Below are 17,335 nucleotides of genomic sequence, written 5' to 3' on the forward strand. Positions count from 1 at the left end.
TCCTTCCTTCCTTCCTTCCTTCCTTCCTTCCTTCCTTCCTTCCTTCCTTCCTTCCTTCTTTCCTTCCTCCCATTAAGCAAAATTTGTGGAGAATACCTGATTTTTCAAAACTTGGAGGAGTAGTGGTATTGCATATATTAGCGACTCTATACTTGTCGACTTCATGGTCATCAATAATCAATATCAATCTGTGTTTGATATAGCTGCCCTTGAAGTTTTGAGGTGTGTATGAAGGGTGTCTGCCCTACCATGGATGGCAATTAAATTTTACCTGGACTGGAAGTTCTGAGCTATTGGTGGTGACTGCCCAGAATACTGTGTTGAAAAGGATTTTGTGGCCCTATCTAGTCTTCATGAAGGTTGCAGACTCTTGTGCCCAGGATGGGATTTGTAGCTTATATGATGTGGCTGTACTATGCCTATCTTCCACACTGCTGCCTCCAACTGTTAAGATTCTTGAGCTCTTCTTACTACTTGGCAACTGTCACTTCACTGAGTGTCATTCACATCAAATCTTAAGTTTGTTAGTAGACCAAGATCTATCAGGCCTTCTATGGATACTCTTTGCTTGTAGAAATCCATTCTAATTGATTGCTTCCAAACTTCCATGGGTGGAAAATGAGGTAATTTAACTTGTTAAAATTGTGCTTAGGATGGATTGATTTATGGACAGAGGAATGAGAAAGATGGATAGGTATGGAATAAGACATAATGGATGTTAATTGTAAAATCTAGGTTGGGACTGTGTTTATTATGCAGTTCTGTTAACTTTTTTGTATGTTGGAAATTTGTGTAAGAAAATGTTGTGGGGAAATTGTGCTTATGGTAATAATTAGTAATCAATGATTTTGTGCATGAGCTAATTGCTAAAAATAAAGTGCATGTACTTTCATGGATATGATATAATTAAATAAACTCTATTGGTTCCATCAGCCCATTTTTTGCTCACTTTCACATTTTTGCTTTCTAAATATGAAAATAGTCAAATAAATGGCATAGAGTTAACTGGATCATTATTTCATATTTTAAAAGTCATTGAAAAATAATGTGATGCTTTTTTGTTGGCTTGCTTATTTTGCTTTGGCTTTTTGATTATATTGAGGGGAGCCAGTAAAACACGAGTGATTTTTTTTCCCTAAAATATAAATCCAAGATAAATGTTATTTTCCCTTGTCAGTGATTCTGGTAAAAGGGAGTGGTTATGCCAGCCATAATATATTACTCTAAAAAGCAAAACTGATCTACTTAATTTTGTATTAACCCAGGAGAGATTGCAAAATCAATGGGATGTGCCCAGGAGATATTTGAAGTCCAAGACTACCTCTAACGGTTGACTCAGCCTTTTAAAAACTGACTGAGCTGTGGTAATGACCCCAGGTTATAATGGATCCCCCAAAAGTTGATGAAAGACAGGCAGTGATAAAATCAGGAGTAAGAAATGGGTGGTGATATTTTTTTTTTCCTTCATTAAAGGGTCATAGGAGTATTTCCAATTTTTTCTTTTCTTTCCTTTTTTTTTTTTTTTTTTTGGATAAGTGAAGGAAATAACCTCACTAAACTTTGAAATTTAAGTGATTCATAGAACATATAAATATTTAAAAAATATTCACAAAGTAAATAAACTGAAATAAACAAGGGAAGTCATTTGCCCTCTCACTTTTGGGCTCTGGAAGCTTCCCACTTGTGTTAGGAAGGAAAACAAAAAGAACATCTCCATCAGCATAAGAGAAGGGATTAAAAATTGGCCTCTGATGGGAAAAAGTAGAGTCTGGCATGAACGGTCACAGAAGCCTATACCCAACAAGGCCCCGAGTCCTGGCAACTCTAATCGTGTGAAAGTATGCCAAGGGAATCATGGGTCTTTGACTTCTTAGAATAACAGAATTCTCTCTAATAGATTATTCCACACGGTTGGGCAGATGACGGCCACAGGCTGTCTTCAGTGGGGAGTGCTCAGGCCACAAAATAAATTGAAGATGCGACTGGCATGAGCCAGAGCTCAGATGAGCAATTCACGGAAAAGAAAGCCAATGCCCGGTAGACTAGAGAGGCCTGACAGTGTGCCCTGGCCCGGGCTCCTCAGCCTGCCAGGCTATGGCGATGTGGTGGGGAGCACCGTGACAGCAGAAGCACTTCTGCCAGTTTTGAATAGTTATAAAATGAAAGTCTAGCTTCTTGAGATCCAGAAATAAAGCACTGCACAGCAGTCCACAGCCCTCCCAGTGCAAGACATTATTAAAACGTGAAGGCACAGCCGACTTAAGACACTGGGCAAGTAAACGAGTCAGTGGACATCAGCTATTAGAGAGATGTTTGCATTCCGCTTTGGAATCCGCCAACCCAAATTCTGCCTTGGCTGTGGAAAACTGGGGCAGAATCTGTGTGGCTTTCTGCAGGACCCCAAAGGCAACTGGTCTCTGATTCTGGGGCGACACTGGCAGCAGGCCTTCCTAAGTTTAGTGCTTTGGGGTCACTGCTATGTGCGTGGGGAGGGGTGGCGAGGAGGGGGGCAAGATCCATCATTTTTATTTTTATCTGGAGCACCAGCTTATTAGTTATTGGTGTAGACAGCACGAGTGATGGGAACTTGCAGAGGGTTTGCACTCAAGATGGAGCTCAGCCAGCCACCAGCAGTGAGTGGGTGAGTTCTCAGCCTCTGGAGGCCAAGGTTTCGTCCTTTGGGAGGGTCTGAAAATGGCTTGACCCCCACACTGTGGGGCTGTTGTGAGAGTGAAGAAGAGAGTGTGTCAAATGCATTGTATGGGGTCAGGTATATTAGGAGGGCTCAGCACATTCTTGCTATTTTCACCACCATGTTTCAGACCATTCTTTTTGCAGATACTATCTCTAATCTTTAAAACCTTAAGGAATAGTTACTCTATTTTTTTAAGATTTATTTATTTATTTTAGAGAGAGAGAGAACAGGAGTGGGAGTGACAGACGGAGAGGAGAGAGAATCTCAGACTCCTCCCCTGAGTGCAGAGCCCCATTCAGGGCTTGAACTTACGACTGTGAGATCATGACTTGAGCTGAAACGAAGAGTCGGATGCTTAACCAACTGAGCCATCCAGGTGTCCCTAGTTAGTTACTCTTACTCTTTACCATAGAGATAACTAAGGCTCTGACAAGCTGGTTTGCCAAAAGTCCCCAAGACCGGTAAAGGTGGAGTCTATATTTGAGCCCAGTGTGTGGCAGGTGAGGTGACCAGCTTTCCTGGTGATATCCCTGAGAGCCCATGGCTCAGGACACCCTTCAGTCCCAGATAGAACGGGACAGCTGGTCACCCTAGATTGAGCTCCAAATCCTTTTGCTTTCCACTATGCCATAGCTGGAATCATCTTACCCCTGTTTTAGATTCTGTCCATTAAATTTTCTTTTCCATTTCTGTCTTGAGCCACATAGATACCAACCAATGATAGAAGAGGTACAAAAATGCTTAGGGACAAAGTTATATTAAAACATATAAATCTGTGTTTCTTACGGACTAACTCTAATACATAGATTTAGCAAAGATGGTGTGTAAGCTAGGACTACATCATTCAAGACTATGCACTCTTGTTTTCTTTTTTTAAGAGATCAAGATCATTTATTTTCATTTACATAATGGGGAGGGGGGGTGAGTGGACACTTACTGCCAGACATTTTTATGGGGAAAAATGCTAAGGAGTAAAAACATATGTTTTTAAAGGTCACACTAGTCAGAGTTGAACTTGTCAGTATTCCAAAGCTGAAGTTATGGGCATGGATCATTAGGAAAGGTCACAAAGGTTAGTGATACAATCTGTGACTATTTAAAGAGAAAAATGGCCTTGTCCCCACCCTCTGGGCACAGGGAGCAGAAACAGTGTGTTCACTTTGTCCTAAAAGTTCCATCACCAGCCGGGAAAGGCCACTCAGCATAGATACGTTCCAAATATTTGCTTTAAGGGTGGGCAAAATTACCAAAAATAGAAATTTAGGCAGCTGAAAATTTCAGCCAAAATTCTCCCTGATTTCTAGCTTCAACCTGTACATACAAAATATATGGCTGCAAAATGTGGTCTTGATAGTTCACATCCAGACAAAAGGGGATGAACATCTGTGAAAACACAAAAGCTTAATGACATCATGCTTTCATTCCGTGGAAAAAAATGTGGCGTTGATTCATTCTCAAGCTGGAATATATTTCCACATTAAAGTAAATTTTGCCTTCAGTTTTAGAGGGAGTTTTTATTATGAGAAAAACATATCCAAAAGGAAAAAATAATTTTTTCCCCAGGCATATGAAAAGTCATCAAACAGCATAAGAGAATGTATTCGGCACAATGCCACCACATCTAATGGAAAGAGCTCTCTTGGTGATCCAGTGTTCACTTTGACCGAGACCAGAGAAGCGTCAGGATGACCTCTGTCTGTCAGTGATTTAGTATGTTAACAAACTTAAGTCAAATTTGGCTAGCACTTGGAAAATGTAATGTATTTCCTGCATATTATTATGGGAAAAAATAAACATATATAAGAGTAAATTCTCCAAGACAAGGGAAATTATGATGTGGTATTATTTTGACCATCTTCCCTTGATAGCAAACTAATTTGTTCCTTTCAAAGCCGAGGAAGAATTTTAGTGTGTATTAAATGCCTCCTGTTTCTCATTCTCTGTGATTTCGGTTTCACGTAGTATCTCAGCTGATTTTCAGAATCATGTCTGAGTAGTGAGTACTGCCATTCCCATTTGTAAGTGAGGAATCCAGGCTTATGGAAGTCAAACAGCCTCGTTGAGGTGCCCAGCCAGCCCCTACCGCCAGGCTTCGTACTCAGAAGTCCTGACTTCCAAGAATGAGGAGGCGGCGAGGCTCCTAGCTCTTCCACAGAACCTCACTCTTGCAACTCAAGCTGTGGTCTGTGGGCAGCATTTGTGCCACCTGGGAACCTGTTAAAATGCTCAGGATCAGCTCCCACCTGACCTCCGGTTCAGAATCTGCACATGACACCATCCCAGATGATGCAGACGCACACATGTGGGAGAGGTTCTGCCCTACACCATACGGCTGCAGCAGACAATGGTCTTCTGGGGCATTGTGGATTAAATCTCCAAAAGACCCTGTGTCCAAACCTGAGGCCTGGGAACCAGAGCCAGGAAAAGTCAGTCCTGCCTGTCGCGCACCATTTTTCCAGCTTAGGGCCTTGGGGAAATCACTTGTCTGCGCCAAATCTAAGTACTGCAGACACTTAATCAAGTATAAGGATTCTGCCAAAATCTCAGCTACGTTGTAAAGTTGGCTGGAAGTAGATAAAAGCACAACCCTGCTTAGTCATCGTTGTAATAGCTGGAAAGGTGTGAAGTATTTGTCCTGTAGCTTCTGCTCAGCAGAACATTCGCCCTTTACACTTGTGATGGTAGGAAAAACATTTAAAAGTTTGTACATCTCTCCCAGATTAGCTAATAGTAGTAGGTATGAACGATATAGGTAGCTTTCAATTTTCTGACTCCACATCAAGTCACTACTTTATATTACCTTGCTTTGTAAATACATTACATTTTCCAAGTGCTAGCCAAATTTGACTTAAGTTTGTTAACAAAGGGACTGGCTTCCCCTTTCCCACCTGTAGGAGACAGGCCTCTTACATTATAGTGCATTTTTTAACAAACAGCCTTGGGTAAAGATGAAGGCTTCCTATATCCAGAAATAACGGATTCAGTCTGTTAGTATTTAAAATGTTACTTCAATTTGTTAAAAATGAGATAACTGGGGCGCCTAGGTGGCTCAGTCGTTAAATGTCTGCCTTCGGCTCAGGTCATGATCCCAGGGTCCTGGGATCGAGCCCCGCATCGGGCTCCCTGTTCCGCGGGAAGCCTGCTTCTCCCTCTCCCACTCCCCCTGCTTGTGTTCCCTCTCTCGCTGTCTCTTTCTCTGTCAAATAAATAAATAAAATCTTAAAAAAAAGAGAGATGACTTTTCATAAAACACAATTTACCTATGATGCACATTAATAGATTAAATTTCAATTATCAAAATTGACTTGAGTGAAATTACCCTATGCTTTGCTTTCTAAACTGTGTCATTACTTTATTTCTAAAAAGACTCAGCAAAATATTCCCAAACTCTGACAACCTACTTCTAGCTTCTGGTATTATGAAGATAGTTATTTATTGCTGAGGAATAACCTGATGATCAAAATCTGTAAGATATGTAAATACAAGCATTAGCCCAACTGGCAACTTTGCTTATGGGTTTTTTTCTATTGTATGTTTTTTTTTAAAAAAAGTATTTGCCTCTTTCTAGGAATGTAATGTAATCAATCCCTGTCTTATCTAGCAGTTCTGACATACTAATATTTAGATAATAAACAGATTATGGCATAAAAATACAGTAGAGCCAAACTATGGGGAATCATGTGTTCCTAGAAATGTTCATTAAAAAAAAAAAAGGAAACAGAGCACCTGTGGTCAATTATCACATGCAATCCTAAAGCTGTAGAATCCCTCCTCCCATTCTCTGTTGGACAGACATAGTTATGTTTTGATACAGTTGGAGACTTAGAAAGTAGAATCTGCATTTTTCTTCTGTTTTTTTTTTTTAACAGAATTCTTTTTTTTTATAAAATTTTTTAAAGATTTTATTTATTTATTTGACAGAGAGATACATAGTGAGAGAGGGAACACAAGCAGGGGGAGTGGGAGAGGGAGAAGCAGGCTTCCCGCGGAACAGGGAGCCCGACGTGGGGCTCGATCCCAGGACCCTGGGGTCATGACCTGAGCCGAAGGCAGACGCTTAATGACCGAGCCACCCAGGTGCCCCTTTTCTTCTGTTATTAATGGATATTTGAATTAAGGTATGTTCTGCAGAGACCTGATGTCTATAGGAGGTCAGCTATTAATGGGAGAATGTTAATAGACAATGAATTCATCTTCGCATTATTTTCTCTGTAATCAAACACGTAAAACTTTTCCCACTACCTCAGATAAACTTTTAATGACATATTAATTAAGGGCTGAAAAGAAAGTCATTCTCCACTTTTATGGAGACACTAAGTATTCATTTATCATAAAGGGCAACATTTAATAGAGCCAAGATTAAAGTGTAAGTGGTGGTGATGGTCTTCTTCCCACCTCAGACCCACTGTGTAGGTACATGGGAAGCAGTTCTTTTTCGGCAAACTGTGGCCTTGATGTCTGCAATGGACCCCTTCTCTCTGCCCTAGCAATCCACCATGGACTTCAAAGCCTTTTGGGCCCACAGAGCTGTGAGCCCTCTGGCAGTCATGGCCCCAGGGGCTTGAAATCCCTTTGATCCCATAGTGTAGTCACAACCGCTTTGAAGTAAGAAGAGGAAGTGAATTAGAGCGGGTCTCTTTGTCTCTCTGGCTGGGGATCTGCAGATGGCACCGCTAGACCCTCACCAGTGGTTATCATCAGCTGCACTTCATAATTCCCCAGGGCAGCTTTTACAGCATCCTGGCTCCCACTGGTTCTGATTTAATTGGTCTAGGGTGTGGCCGTTTAAAAAAAGCTCTCCAAGTAATGCTGGATCACAGTGCCCAAACTTCCAGTTTGGAATGATAAGCGTACCCAAGAGACCAATAAATAAAACCTCCCATCTTGGTGGAAAATAAAGGGACAAATGTATTCTGGCTCATGATGTGGTGCAACCCTCCCCCGCCCACCCCCCAAAATAGCAGCAGCAACAACAACAAAAATAAAACATCAAAATCAGAGAGAGAGAGAGACAGACAGACAGAAAGATAGCCTTATAGGGCTTACATTTAAGATGGAAACCCTGATATGTTAGTAAAATTAGTAAGTAGAGGTCAGGTGAGCAAACAGGGTGAGTGAGTCCTTCCATGGTGCTCATGCCCGAGCCCTGTTACCACCAAGAGGGGACACCTTCAGCTTTGGGGAATGAGCCTTTCCAACATGCAGATGTGAATGAGGGGAATGGACATGACCCAGTCTGGACAAACACCAATAAACATAAATAGCTAGAAGACAATAGCAAAAACTGATACTCTATATATGTAATGATTTATCTATACACCACAAATTAAGTTTTCAGGAAAGCTGTGTACAGTTATGTTGGGACAGCTTGACTTAGTTACTTGAAATAATGACCGAGTCTCTAAATTCCAATGGAAGAGTCCCACCCAGTAATATTGGAAAGATCATATTTATACGAACCCAGATAAGTTCTGATGATCTTCAAGTCATTCCTAAGGAGACTGCTCAGAGGCGACAACTCAGCTGGCATGCCCCAAAAGAACAGTTAGAGAAATGACACCTAAACAGCTATCATTACAAAATCAGAAACCCTCATCTCGAGTCTCCTACCTGATGGTGTGCAATTGGCATGCTTTCCTAAGGCACAGATCAACGCCCACGCTGTTGTGTTCCGCGCTAGTCCTATCACGGTTTCCACACACAGCCGCCCAGACAGCTTCCACGCGAGTTCCCGCATGCCAAGTTGTTGTCAAATTCCATCTTGCATGAGCCATTCCTTCTTCCCCTATTGGTTGGCACAGGGAACTGACTTTGATTGATTCTTGTGATTCAAATTTACAAACAGCTAGACAAACAGAATTACTTTTGGATAACATGTCAGTAAGAACAGCAGAAGAAATAGCAAAAAGCAAAAGCCAAAAAGTATAGTCCAAGTTTCCCTCAATTACTGTCTGCCTTAATTCTCTCTGCTTCTGTTTTCTTAGGACAGAAACATCCTCTTCATCTTACATTTTCTTTGATCTTTAAATCAGAGTCAGTGTTGGCAATGAGCACCTTGTGTTTCTTATATCACAAGGTTCCAAGCAGGTTGGAATAAGCTATTTAGGTGTATAGTGAGGTCTTTTGATTTCAAGGAAGAGGAACTTATTCAAGACAGCAATTTGGGGAGCTGAAGCCAGTGGAACGACCACCTGATTGCTGTCCACTAAGCTCTGTCCCCACTCGCAGAGCATCCCCACTGGTCTCAGGGTCTGGCTCTTTCTTATACTCAGTGAATGACTACTTCATTCCCATCTAGGGCCTGCGCCCATACCAGAGCTTCTCATCCTCCCCTCCCACTTTTAGGAAAATAAGCCAGGATCTGCCGAGAAAATGAGTCAGTGTTGGGGATGGCATCTTGGTTTGATCTTCCGTATCTGATGAGTGTTAGTGGAAGTGATCACATTGTCGAGAACTTGGCACAGAGCACAGCCTCCATACATGGGAAAGGGCTTACAGTTTAGTCTCACAGGTTCCCCAATTTCATATTTCCCCTTCTTCTTTTCCATATTAAAACCTACTGGTTTCTTGTGATATCTTTGGATGCTTATCAAAGTCAGGGTCACAAATAAAAAATTCCCAATTCAGGGTTATCATGTCAGCCAGTTCAGTAAAATAACATGAGAAGAGAAAACGGTTTGGGTCGAATTCAAACCATCATCTGGTCTTGAATTCCTGTGAAGTGCCAAGTGTATAACAAATACTAAATACATAAGAAATGAGGGAAGGCACCAATCTATTAAATATGGACGCTGTTCTCCTTTATTCCTTTCAGAAGAAGCTCCACGTTTTGTTTGTTTATTCATTTTCAGACATTATTTTGGGGCTCTGGCTCAATCACAATCCCATTTATTTACCAAAGTAGCCAAGTTGTACATTCTCTACGGCTGACTATATGTCCAAACTCTTCTAGAAAGCTGTTATTAACCACTCTGGACTGCCTCCTTCAATGTTTTGTGCATTTTTTAAAAAATACATTACTTGTGACATTTTCTCATACTTCATCTAACACCTCACAGGCCACATAAGTACCACTTAATAAACATGTCAAATACACACTTACATGCAGTTAAAAGGTATGTGTGTGTGACGTCAAGTTAAGAGAAATCTAGACTTAAGTGAAGAGAGACATATTAGAAAAGTCTATTGAAATAGGGAGAGCACATCAATCTGCACGCATCTCAAAATCAAACAGGGGTCTGTTTTAGGGAGAGTAAGGAGGGGTATAAGACTTGGAAGGGTGGCGAGTGATGTGGACAACAGACAGTGCGATTGGGCGGTTTCATTAGAAATCTTTCTGTGGTCAGTTGGTTCCAGACTCTCAGGATGAGCAGTTGAGGGGGAATTCTTTGCCCTTAGTACTTGCTTGTGCTTGCAGGCTACCCAAAGTTCAGGGCCCTGTGGGGAGGAGAGATGCCTCCTTGATTTGGTCAAGCCAAGTCAATGGGCAAGCTACAGGTGATAGCGAACACTTGGTTGACATGCAGCCCTATATTCTTTTTTTTTTTTTAAAGATTTTATTTATTTATTTGTGAGAGAGAGAATGAGAGAAAGCACATGAGAGGGGGGAGGGTCAGAGGGAGAAGCAGACTCCCCGCCGAGCAGGGAGCCCGATGCGGGACTCGATCCAGGGACTCCGGGATCATGACCTGAGCCGAAGGCAGTCGCTTAACCAACTGAGCCACCCAGGCGCCCCGCAGCCCTATATTCTAATAAATGCATGGACATGAGCTACCAAGTGCACTCATCATGCTATGGACACCATGGAAATAAATACTCCATTTTAAAATATGATCCCAAAGCAATTGGATGAACAGATAGTGTGTATTTACATATATCAACTTGTTATTCAACCAAAGCCTGCCAAAATTTTATTTTAAAATCCTTAATTACTGCATGTGATATTTTCATAAATTCTTATAAATATTTGTGAAAATCTAGCTTATATATTTGTATAAAACGCATATAACTGCTTTTAGTATTATAGTTAATTTTTTTGACGCATCAGTACATTTTTCTGTGTGAAACAATGGGTAGGTAACTCTTTTAAGGAAAGGATCGGTGTCCTTATAGAAGAGCATTTGAATCATTTGCATAACTCACTACAACAAAATCAGTTACCATAAAAACACGCATTACAGAAAAGCCTGCTATTTGTTTGACTGATCGACCCTCTCCCCCTCCTGTGGGAAACCGCTGACCTTTTGAAGACTAGAGTTTTCCTTTCACATTACCGAATGTTTTGAACGATAGTTTCAGCCTGAAAAAACTAGAACATATAATATATGAAACTGTGTACTTTTACAGATAGTTATATATTTACCTCAAAAAAAAAAAAAAGAACAACATCAAGACTTCGGTGACAATTATTCTTGAAAACCATGCAAATGTGTTCAGAAAACATTGGCTGTCTTTCCAATTATGAACTATCTTGTCTTCACCATATAGACTGAATATAGTTCATGGCACTGTTTCTTTTCTTTTTTTTTTTTTTTAAAGATTTTATTTATTTATTTGACAGAGAGAATGAGAGAGAGAGCACATGAGAGGGGGGAGGGTCAGAGGGAGAAGCAGACTCCCTGCCGAGCAGGGAGCCCGATGCGGGACTCGATCCCGGGACTCCAGGATCATGACCTGAGCCGAAGGCAGTTGCTTAACCAACTGAGCCACCCAGGCGCCCATGGCACTGTTTCTTAAATGGTGTTTCATGTTATTAAAATGTAAAAAGTGGTGTTAACAAGATATTTAAAATAGTTTTTTTAACATTAAAATATTATTTCACTGCGAAAGAAGCCCATGGTCAAATCTGTTTTAGTTCCTAAGCTGTAGTACTTTCCAGTGACTCATTTATGCGAATGCAGATTGAGAAGTTCTAGTTTGGGGATAGATTATACAAACGTTTTGAAAATTATTTAACAATGCAGAATATAGCAATTGTGAAAACTTTGTCATCTTTTATAATGAGCCTGAATTCCTACGTTTAAAACTAGAAAAGCCCAAAAATATTATTAAATGTAACTTTAGACTATGTCAAAACATCTTATTAGTAGATAAGGAAAGTATAGTTGGAGTTTCAAAAATACTCAGTTAAGTGTTTCTTACCAGTAATGTCCAAATCCAAGCTAAGAGGCTGTGTTTTAGGAACAGGAGATTTTCAAGGAATGGAGACATTTCACTCAAATGTAACAACCTACATGACTCCATGATCTTTTTTTTTTTTTTAAAGATTTATTTATTCATTTGAGAGAGCGAGAATGAGAGAGAGTACATGAGAGGGGGGAGGGTCAGAGGGAGAATCAGGCTCCTCGCTGAGCAGGGAGCCCGATTCGGGACTCGATCCCGGGACTCCAGGATCATGACCTGAGCCGAAGGCAGTTGCTTAACCAACTGAGCCACCCAGGCGCCTGACTCCATGATCTTAAAAGAAGAGATTTCTGGACATCTTTTCTCAGCAAAGAACTTCTGTGTCCTTCTGGATGTCACATTGTGTCTCGCTTTCTTCTGGTTGTCATTCCTACTGCAACTGCCATGTTGGTCCCCAAGGGAAAGGTTAATTTGAGAAAGAATTTGGATACCTCTGTGTGCTATTTCTTCCCAGTTCTGTCCATCATAAAACTCTCATTTTAGTAAAAGAATCCAGTGTCTTTGCTGAGAACATAGAAGCCTGTAGTGTGCTTTGTGAGTGCCAGGATAAATTTGAGAAAGTGCTCTTAGGATATTTCCAAAATGCTTTGTAATACAAAACTGAGCGGGACCCTCCTTGTTCCTCTGGAGTTGATGGCTAGGACCTGAAGCTGGGCAGTCTGGGAAGCGTTAAGAATCCCGCATCCTAATGGAAGTCCTCTATGAGTAGGTCCACAAACCTCTTGAGAATGAGCCAGCCTCCTGTGCCCAGTAATCACCCCAAGGTCCATTTTATAAAAGGAGAGGGGAGCAGGGATCTTTGTTGAAGGTCTTTTGCCATAAAGAGTTAGCAGGAAATGAGTGCTTTTCTTGCTTTGCTATAGCAAGGGAGAGGGGCTTCTAGACTCTTCGATAGAAAAGGTGGACGTTTTCTCCCTGGACAGCTGATAGCCAGCAGCCGGGTCGACCTGTCTGTACCCGAGAAAGGGAACGGTCAAGCTGGGCTGGAGAGGCCGACCTGCAGCTGGGCACCCACTATGATGTGGCAGGGGCCTGTGGCATCCCTGCTGGTCCAGACTTGCATTGTCTTGCTGGCATTGCTCCCAGAGGCCCTGAAATGTGCAGGGTCCACAGCTACTGAGCAGTGATGGGCTGTGCGAGCAAGGAGGGTGCAAGAAGACAGGCTGGATCCAGCCATGGGGTCCTGCAGCCGATTCACACGAAGACCCTTGCTGGTCCGTCAGTGCTATAGTGGGGATAACAAGCAAGAGAGAGGAGACTCTGCAGTGGGCAGTTAAGTAAAGAGACGTTTGCCTTACCTCCTCTAAACAAGCCCCTTTCGAGTCTTAACACAAGAGTTAGGCTGATGCGTGGATAAAGAAAATGTGGTGTATCCACACAAACGGAGTACTATCAGCTTCCAAACAGAAGGGAGCTCTACAGTACGAGACAACACAGACGAATGTTGAGAACGTTGTGCTAAGTGAGATGAGCCAGACACAGAAGGACAGATTCTGCGTGACTCCACTTATAGGAGATAATCTTCAAATAGATTCGTAAAATCAAAGATGGAAATGGTGGTTGACAGGGGCTGGGGAGGGGGCAATGAGGAGTTATTAATCAATAGGCAAATGTTTCAAGTAAGATGAAAAAGCTCTAGCGATCTGCTATGTAACAGTGTACCTACACTCAACGACAGTGTGTTGCACACTTACAATTTATTAAGAGGGTAGATCTCATGTTAAGTGTTTACTACAATTAAATTTTCTTCTGAAAAGAAGTTGGGGTGGGGGGGGCACATATCTCATGACTCCTGTTATGGGTTGAATTGTGCCCCCCTCTAAAATCATGTTGAAATCCTAACCTCTAGTAGCTCAAATTGTGACTGTGTTTGGAGATAGTGTCTGAGGGAGTCCAGGACGTGCCACCTCAAATGCGTGGCCATGGCATACTGGTTATTTGAGCGGAAGGCACTAGAAACACAGAAGGTGCAGGGAAAGGCTTTCTCTGAACTCCCCTCATCTGCCTGAAAACAGATCCTCCAAAAGGACCTCAATGTCCTCAGTCTCTTCACCAGGAGCTTCACCAACCAGGAAGACTGACTCTTGTCCCAGGAGAGGAACTGAGAAGTCAACCCCACATGCAAACTGTCACAAACTGTTCCTCTCCCATCTCTTCCTCTGTGGACCCAGCCATCTCCCCTAACCCGTTCACTTCCCCCTGAGATGCCTCTATACCCTTCCGTCCCCTACTAGGATGGTATATGAGCTCTCGGATCTCACTGCCTTTTGGGGTGTTTACTTTTTGTCCTGTGATGCCCCCGTGCACATAATATTAAAAATTAATAAATGTGTATATCTTTCTGCTATTAATCTGCCTATTGTCAGCATATTTTATAGACCCAGCTATGGAACCTAGGAGGGCAGAGGGGATGTCTTTCTTTCCTTGTATGTCTTTATAGAGATAAACAAGTTAAAATGAAGCCATTAGGGTGGCTCCTAATCCAATATGGCTGGTGAACTATCAAGAAGAGGAAATGTAAACACAAATATATACACAGAGGGAGACCAAGTGAGGACACAGGGAAAACGCTGTCATCTATATGCCGAGGACAGAGGCCTCGGAAGGAACCAGTCCTGCCAACACCCTGACTTCCAGCCTGCAGAACTGGGAGAGTACGCTTCTGTAAAGTAGCTTGGTTTGCAGTGCTTCGTCACAGAAGCTCTGGCAGGTAATGCACCCTCCCTCCCCACACTCCCTGGGTCAAGGTGGTTGGAGGATTGGGAAGCTGAGGACATGACCCTCTCCCCTAAACCCTGGAACTCAGGCTCCCCTACGTTAGGGGAAGGAGGGTGGGGTGACAACCAGGTGAGATGAAAATCACATATGACATGGGACCTTGCAGGTGAATCCACTTAAAAATGACTCGAAATTTTAAAAAGATGATAAAAGTGATTTAGCAAAAACATAGCAGAAAACCATCCCTGGAAGACTCACATTATTACCCTCTATGATTTGAGATTGCAAAATAAACCATAATCATAAGTTATCTTAACACATCAGAGTGGTGAAAACTAATGAGAGGATTCCTTGAGAGCTATGGTGCACTTGTCAGGGCTGTAATGTCAGAAGGGCAGGCTGCGTGAGCACTGAGCGCCGACCTCATCCCAATCCCACAACAGCTCCCGCCCCCCAGGAGAACCCGCTGCATTTCTCGGGTGAGGCTTCTAGTGCATATTGAGATTTGATTTGTTTAGTTTTAGTTTTGTTTTGTTTCCTATACACAATACGCATATATTGGGCAGGCTCCCTCTTCTGATTTGTTCTCGTGGTTAAAATGGTTATGACTCAGCCATTCTGGAAGGGAGAATATGGTGGCCTGGGTGGGGTGGGAGGGCTGACGTCTGTGTTGGAGAGCGCTGACCTCCTTCTTTCCCTTCCTTGGCTTATACCAGTCTTTAGCCTTCTGAATATCTTCCTCCTCAGAGCGCCCCCCCCCCCCCGCCCCGCTCTGTTTGTTGTACCTTGACCTCCCTTGATTAGTCTTAGCATGATACTAAAAATATAGTTCAGAGCTATATCCTCTGCTCTCCTTTACAGAGCAAGTTAACTGTTCAAGAACCTGTTGGTTTTTGGTTTTTGTTGTTTTGGTTGTTTTTTCCATCCTCTCTATATAATTAGTCAATAGCGTTTGTTCATTCCATTACTAGTTTTTGGAATTCAACTGATTTCTTATCAGATTGGTCAGCGGTTCTTGGTAGGAAGAGTATATATTCTCCACCTTGGATGAGTTGACATACTCCTCCCCCCGTACAGTACTAGGTGTTTGGGATGTCATAAGACATTGCTAATAATGCAGGCTGCAATGTTGTAACTCCCTTGTCTACTCTCCAGTGGAGCCTGCCTGGGTATTTTCCCGAGATGCAGATGAGAGGGCGTTCACAGACACAGTCATGGCTGGGGGGCAGTTTATATTCCCTCAGAGGGAAACTTCACATATGTCTTTCTGTTTGTGTTCCTGAGCAGGGCTCTCTGACCTAACTTTTTTTTTTTTTTTATAGGATTTCTGCCAAATTCAACTTGTTGGAAGGAGTGGTTTACTATTCTGAGCATAAATGTTAACAAATTGTGGCGTGAAGCTACACTTTTCATGACATTTGCCAAGAACATGTTTCTCCCATGAAGTCTCTGTCTCCACCCATGAAGGCCTCCGGGGAAAAGTCATTTCATTTCTGGAAACAATTTAGCATCAAACGTGGGGCTGCAACTGGTATCTCTTCGTTCAGCTAGTTATTTTCTTCAAATCCATTATTATTCTCACTTAAGAGCAAAATGAATTCTCAAGTGGTATCTGACCATTTCCAACTAAAAATATTCTGTCCGAGCCAAATTTTAGGTCAATAAATTAAGTTCCCTGTGTTAACAATTAAAAGACAAAAAGCAGAGAGGGAGGTGTGTAACTGGATTAGGTTCAAGGCCTTTTTAAACTAGTCTGTGTTCATACGGCTGAGTTATAATGTACTAGGGAAATATATAAGGTCCAGGGCAATTACTGAATTTTGTTTATAGTGGAAAAGGAAAAATCCTCTTGAGAATAAATGTATTTTAAAAGAATCAGCTATTCTAAGCCTTTTTACTTGGTGTTTCTTATAGAAAAGAGGTTTAGGATACCAGATTCAAGAAAACACAAATTTTACATCATTTTTTTTCCTTGGAAGAATTTCCTAAGATATGCAAGTAGATAACTACACTCCTTCCTCCTCCTCCCCCTTCTTCACTTTTATCTAGTTCCTTATTCTCCCACTAGTCAAGTTTATTCCGCGTCACAGAATAAAATAGGGTACTTAACCTAAGATTTCCTGCTGGCAGTTTGGAATTCGGTTGTTTTCTTTAAAACACATATGTGGAATCTCGAGAACAGTAACTGGGAAATATATTGATAATAGGCAAAACGGAACCTTATTATAATTCCTTAAGCTCAGAATATAGATTCTCACCTCTGTACACAGATTTCTAATGATTTGCTTCCCGTGATCAAGTGTTCTTATCACTCAGTTACAAGTCTTTTGGGACTTGAATCCCGAGTCATGATTTTACAACAGCGTCAGTCCTGGTGCTCCGCTCACGGTTCCCAGATTGTGTATCTTAGCAGACACATCAAGGATGAGAAGCTCATCTCTCTGGGCATAGACGGTTTTTCCCACCTAAATCCTATTTGGAATTTCTATATTCACAGCAAGATGATGTTGCTCTCCATCCCTATTTACTTCCTACACTAGTATCCGCAGCCAAGAAAATCTAAAGGACAGCATTCTTCGAGTTATTTATAAAAACAGCGTAGTGTTCCCTGAAAGCGCCACCCAACCCCCTGCTTATTATTTCGATGCTCTTCTTTTTAAAGCCTTGAAAAAAGGCTAATTTGAGGCTCCTGCTGGAAATGAAACGAGTCTTTGGACTAGCCCCCCCTCCCGCCCATGC

At 41.9% G+C, this 17,335-nt stretch overlaps 1 long non-coding RNA gene across 2 annotated transcripts in view; it reads left to right on the plus strand.

Annotated features, from left to right (window-relative positions):
• The window catches only part of LOC118021627, a 26,937-nt gene extending 10,249 nt beyond the window's left edge, over positions 1 to 16,688 (plus strand). For both annotated transcript variants that reach the window (XR_004682242.1, XR_004682243.1), the window contains exons 2-3: positions 14,319 to 14,588; positions 15,919 to 16,688. This is a non-coding gene — a long non-coding RNA (uncharacterized LOC118021627). The remainder of the gene's footprint in view (positions 1 to 14,318; positions 14,589 to 15,918) is intronic.
• The last annotated feature ends 647 nt before the right edge of the window (positions 16,689 to 17,335 follow it).

The sequence above is a fragment of the Mirounga leonina genome, unplaced genomic scaffold (genome assembly GCF_011800145.1).
Source record: "Mirounga leonina isolate KUSES-001 unplaced genomic scaffold, KU_Mleo_1.0 Mir_175, whole genome shotgun sequence".
NCBI classification, from domain to species: domain Eukaryota; kingdom Metazoa; phylum Chordata; class Mammalia; order Carnivora; family Phocidae; genus Mirounga; species Mirounga leonina.